Raw genomic sequence first — 6572 nt, 5'->3', positions numbered from 1 at the left:
GTACTTGAATTGAGACATTATCAAAAACTAACCACGCAAGGAATTTTTAGACGCGCAGCTGCTAGATTTCTAATGGAGAGCTTTCATAACCCTTTCTGTAACACAAGTCAGAACCTCATTGAAGTGTACATGATTTCCTTCACCTGTCTGTCAAGCTCAGTCATTATCAATCAACATACAACTAATATTGAATAATCCTCTAATAACAAAATGTTGATGGAATGTCCATCCAGTTTAGGTTAAGAGCGTTAACCTAGTAATGAACTAGATGGTAAGTAAATCTGAAACTGTTATAGGCTACAGGAGTTCAAGAAATGGATACTACAGTATTTTTCCTGATAACAGAATTTGAGGGCAAGTTATTTTATAATGGTTCATGTTAGGGAACAAGATAACTTCTGAGGAAGAGTCAGAAAATTTGTGGGAATCACGGCCATCTGAAACTCATTTCCAGAGTGCAAACTGATTAAAACTAGAGAATTTTTCTTAAACATTAGAATTGGACTATCATTAGGGTGAAAGTTATGTTTCAGTTGCAGCTGTAGTTAGTGTTAGCATTAGGGCAATGGAAAGTTTAGGGTCAAACTGAAACTATCTTTGAATAACAAGTCATGTTAGAATTAGGATGAATGTGAAATAGGAAACTGCTAATTATATTAAGATTAGGATATGGTTAGTGAGAGGGTTAGCCTCAATATTCCAGTTAAGGTTAGAGTTACAAAAATGGCAAGATAATGGGTAAAACTACAAATTAGTTTTAGAGAGATGAGTTGAATCAAAGTTGGGATGAATAAATCTAATGTATTTTTATGGCTTTTAGAATCCAAAGGCTATTAGTTCTATGGTTAGGGTTGCTGTTCTAATTCAGGTTAGACTTAGACTTAGGTAAGGGTAAGCTGTAAGGTTAAACTGAGTTTTCTGCTAACATTTTCAAGTAAAATAAGTGTGAAATTTAACAAAAATTACAGAGTTTTCCTAATTTTACTATTCAGGGTTCAATAGGGTTAAATTTAGAGTTAGGTTTCTAGTAAGGTTTAGATATATAGTTAGGGTTAGGAACTAGAGTATAATTTAAGTAAACCTGCAACTTCTTTTTGGAGTTAGAGGAGTTCAGTAAAAGTTAAGATCAGTGGAAACTATGATAGCTTTCATGATATGAAGATTTGAGGTTAATATTCATAATAGGGAATGATTTCATAGTCCAAGTGAGGGAATCTGTAGGATTTGGAGAAAAGTGCAAATAAATCATTTCAAAGACCATGAGTATGTGTTAGGATATATTTTCCATTAATTTTAGGATTGGGTTACTATTATCATCAAGGTTACTCTTAGGATTCTGACCAGGATTAGAGTTAGTATTATGGAAATTGAAGGTTGAGAACTTGAGTGACTTACTTCCTTTGTGTCTGTATATGCACTATTCTAAGGCTTGGACTCAAGGCTTGGGTTCTATCCATGAACATTTTGCTGTAGGCTAGCATTCTAGCACTTGAGCCATGATTCCACTTCCAGATTTCTTTGGCAGTGAATTGGAATGAGAGTCTCACAGATTTTCCTATCCATGCTGACATTGAACTGAGATCCCAAGTTCTCTGCCTTCTGATTAATGATAGGATTAAACTCATGAGCTACCAGTGCCATGGAAAATGCCTGACTTTTATTGATTGTTTTTACTTTTGTTCAAGATCAACATTGAATTCAATATTTGATAGCATTGTTCACTAGGTAACAAGCTGCCACTTGAGCCATATCTCCAAAAATGATTATCTTAAATAGCTGGAAATCAATAAATTTTCTTTAGTTGATATGAATCATTAGTGCTGTTCTAAAACTTATCCTAAACTTTATAAACCCTAGAGGTGATCTGAGCAGATTCTCATGGTTGACTTCTAATTGCATAGTATTTTAGGGATATGATTTTTTAATTATTATTTTAAGTAACAAATGAGTTATTAAACAAAGCAGTTTCTGCATACAATATAACTTGATCAACGCCAACCCTTTCAACATTCGCATCCTTCCTCTATGAACCTCTTCCTTCACGCTTCTTAATTTTGTAGGATATTTACTGGATTACTCTCTGTACTTCCCACCTTTTCTCCTGGTCATTCTTGTACTTTTCCCCCTTCACCCCTGTTTTGATTAGCCACTTACATACGATGCAGCAACTCTACTCCTAGGCATTTACCTAAAAGATTACAAACCAGGATATAGTAAATATTTCAGCACAACCATGCGTACTGAATTAGCCCAGATACCCCTCAAGAGAGAAATGATTCAAGAAAATGTAATGCACACACACACACACACACACACACACACACACACACACACACACAGGAAATCCTACTTACCCATTAGAAAGAGTATTGTACCTTTGTATCTCTCATTTCTCATTTCTTCTGCCTGGTATCCAATTGTTGTCGTACTGTCCCTGCACTGCAGTAAGTGACACATGCAATCTGATGTAAAAGATTTTCAGAGAGTTCGCTAGCCATAGATTCCTAAATATGAGTTCTATGCTCATTCTCTTTGTTTATTCATGCCTTTGAGTAGTGATTGCACAGTTTCATTTGTACCATTTGCTACACAGAAAAGACATGACCGCACATACATGGATATACATACATACATGGATATATGCACACATATGGGTATATATTAAATACTTGAATTCATTTTATGTTTTTGAGAATTACGGAGCTAACAAAAATCACATGCATTTTACTTCCTAGTCAATTCTTTCAAAACCTAAATAACTTTGTCTCCTTTGAATACATAATTTTAAAGAGAATATCACCATCTCTAATCTTTCAGTGGCCTTGAAATTAGATGTTCCAATGGGAAAAAGTTATTCAGCCAGTCCCAAATTGTGCCTTTTCCAAGTTATCAGATATTCAACCTATCACATGCCCAAATAATAGAGAATGGGAACAGGTCTACATTGAGCACTCACAGTAGACAGCTCTCTGGACTTTCTCAGGAAGAGCTTTCTGCCATTGTGGAATGGATAGGGCTGGATAATATGCAAACAGACATCATAGATTGAAAGTATTGTGCTAAGTTGACACCTGAGATATTGGATGTTTTAACTGCATAGCATTGGTTTTCATGAATCAGTTAATCAGGTTCTTTACACTATATGTTGTTACTAGACTGTGGAATGCATGTTTATTGCATTTACTTTGTATAACATATTTTGAAATTTGGTATAAATCGTTTATCTTTTTTCTTGATATGGATTACTCCTAGTTGTCAAGAGTGAGGAAATGCCCTGGAACTTTGTAATTTGAAGTCTTATGTTGCCATGTGTCATATCCTATTTTCCTTTTACAGAGTTGGTAAAAAAAAATGTAATTTATTTTATTTTTTTTGGGGGGGGGGCCCGGTCGTGGGGCCTGAACTCTTGGCCTGGGTACTGTTCATCAGCTCTTCAGCTCAAGGCTGGTACACTACCACTTGAGCCACAGCGCCACGTCTGGGTTTTTTCTGCTTATGTGGTGCTGAGGAATCAGACCCAGGCCTTAAGCATGCAAGGGGAGCGCTCTACCACTGAGCCAACTTCCCAGCCCTGTAATGTATTTTTTATTTTTATTCATTATCTATTACAGAATTTGAACTCAGAGCCTGGGCAGTTCTCCTGAGGTCTTTTGCTCAAGGTTAGCTCTCTACAACTTCGAGCCACAGTATCAATTTTAGTTGTCAGTGATTAATTGGTGATAAGTGTCCCGCGGGGACTTTTCTCAACCTGGCTTTGAACGGTGATCCTCATATACCAGGCTCCAGATTAGCCAATATCAGAGGCATGAGCTACCTCCACCCGGTTATACGTAATTTATACTGTAGTTTTCTGAAATCTTTCATCCTACACTGAATATTTTTTCTTACGAGCTTTCTAATAAATATGTAATCTATTCAATTTTGAAAAGTACTGTGTACCTCCCACTTATTTGTATCAGTCCATACTTTCCTAGCTATGATTAGCATCAGTACAGTTAAGCACATTACATCTCAACAGGAAAATTCTACTGAAGTTCTGATCCCCTTGAGCTAGATAAGGAGAATTCCTGTAAAAGAAGCCTCTCCTCAATTATGAGAAAAGATATGTTTGGAAGTTTAGTTTAGTTTAGTTTTTTTTTTTTTATTTTTTGGCCAGTCATGTGGCCAGAACTCTGGGCCTGGGCCCTGTCCCTCAACTCTTCAGCTCAAGGTTAGTGCCCCAACTCTTGAGCCATAGCTCCACTTCTGGGTTTTTCAGCTTATGTGGTGCTGAGAAATCGAACCCAAGGCCTCATGCATACCAGGCAAGCATTCTACCAATGAGCCACCATTCCAGCCCAAGTTTGCAAGTTTTTGAGAAGAGGAATTTGGCATTTGGTTTGCATCCGTGATTAGTCATGAATAGATATTATTTGGCTCCAAATTTTGTCTCCTTGTAGGTTCCCTAAACAGTTACACATCAGCCTCATTCCATCACATATCTTTAAGTCCTTCTTTTATTTCTTTTTATCGTTATTGTTTTGTTGTCGTTGTATTGCTGACACTGAAGCTTGAACTCATGGCCTAGGCAGTGTCCCTGGGCTCAATGCTAGTGCTCTACCACTTGAGCCGTGCACCACTTCTGGGTTTTTCTGTCTGGACATGCTTTGAATCATAATATTCAGATCTCAGCCTCCAGGGTAGCTAGGATTACAGGTGTGAGCCACCAGTGCCAAGCAAGTCCCTCTCTTTCAGACATTATTCTAAAAGCCTCCAATCCCAAGGTCACTCCTAAGATTGTAAATGGAACTATGCCAATAGTTCCTTTAATTGTTCTGGCTATGGAGTTTTTTTGCAAATTATATTGAAACTACTTAACTGTTCTCTTCCTAATCCATGATTCTAGATGTTTTAGTAATAATTACTTAAATTTAGTAGCTATAAACCTTAAATCTCTCAATTATTAATTTCATTTAATTCTTTCAATATGATTATTTTTCAATACAAATATGAACTTATACTCACCTTCTTGAATCTACCCCTTGGCATGAGCTGTGCCTGGGCCTATTCTATCTCAAATGCAAGAGGTTGGCAAAAGAATAGCCTACAGTATTCCTGCCTAAGAGTGAGGACAAGTAGTTGCGTGCCTAATAGAAGCAATGCATTCCTGGCATGGGAAGGGGTGGGAGAGACAACAGCCTAGAGAGCAAACTGGCAGTCACAACATTTAACAACTTCTCCTTTGGGGACACTGATCTCCTGCAAATTGGCAGTGATATAATTCACCTAGTGAATTTTCATATATGAAGGAATTTGTCATGTCTCACTACACAACTCACCTGTAGTCAAAGAGAGGGTCATTCTTTTGTGTCCTCCTTAGGCCCAGTCTCATTTTATCTCCATCTTAGACTTTGCCCAGACTCTATTCCTACCAGAAGGTCCCTGATGAGGAGGAATGTGTGATCTCTTGGCTTTTGATTAGCCCTATGGGAACTGAGGCCACTTTTAATTTTGATCCTGTTCATTCTGACAAGGCTGTGGTGGGTGGTGGGAAAGTTCATTCTCTGAATTGTTCCCTATTACCAAATATCTTCAGAGAAAGTCAAGGAATGACAGATTCTGCCTGAGGGAGTGAGTTTCTCCATTTCCAAAAAGGTCAATTAATAGCTGATTATGAGGCCCACGTGGTGGTCCTTCCCCAGATCCTCCAAACAGGAGTAGATGTTACCTCAGACACAAGGCCATCCTCACATTTCTTCTGCTCATTCACACGAAAATAAAGGTCACAGGAGTTGAGTTGAGAAACAAGGAGAAATGAGAGTAGCAGAAGAATCATTGGCATGGGGAGGAATTAGAAACCCTGTGTGAAAAAAGGGCTCAGAAAATCTAGGATCAGAGTTCCAGGAAGATGGCGGAGGAGAAGCTGGAATCTGAACAAGCTCTCGCATAGAAAGCAGTTTTAGAGTTCCAGTGAACAGTCCTAAGCCAGAGAATCACACCAAGGGTGACATCACAGAACAGAGAGACAGGCCAGAGAGGGAAAATCCAGGCAAGGAGACACATCTGAGCACTTGCCAGCAGCCACCGCGGTGGCGGCAGCTGTGGCGGCAGCGACAGCAGGGCACCATACCTGAGCCACAGAGAGTCCAGGATGAAGGAGCCTGATGCAGCTGGCGAGCGGATTCTACTCAACACCAGCAAGAACCGACAAGGAACGGACATCTTCATCCTGCATTTCGCAGACCAGAGACGACCCAGGAACCAAGACTTGGTGTGAGTAGAAGCCCGACGTCCTCACTCCTTCTCAGGGAGCAGAGGAGGGAAGGCCACCTTTCCTCCCCCAGTACCGGAGACCTCCATCTTGGATACCGACAAAGCTCGGACCAGCTGCTAGCTCCAACTCAGGCCTTGGAATAAAACGGGTCGTTTAGCAGGTCACAAGAACTTAATGGCGGCGTGACCTGCCAGACTTAGCTACACCCAGGGAAAAGTCACCCAGCTCGGGTGCCAGCCCTAGGAGTGGGTTTCTTCACTGGGTAATTAGAGCCAGAGGCTGCCCCTCCCTCTAGCAGCCTCAACAATCAATTGAAATT

The sequence above is a fragment of the Dipodomys spectabilis genome, unplaced genomic scaffold (genome assembly GCF_019054845.1).
Source record: "Dipodomys spectabilis isolate Male_0828 unplaced genomic scaffold, ASM1905484v1 ptg000064l, whole genome shotgun sequence".
Classification (NCBI taxonomy): Eukaryota; Metazoa; Chordata; class Mammalia; order Rodentia; family Heteromyidae; genus Dipodomys; species Dipodomys spectabilis.
This window is presented reverse-complemented; position numbering follows the sequence as displayed.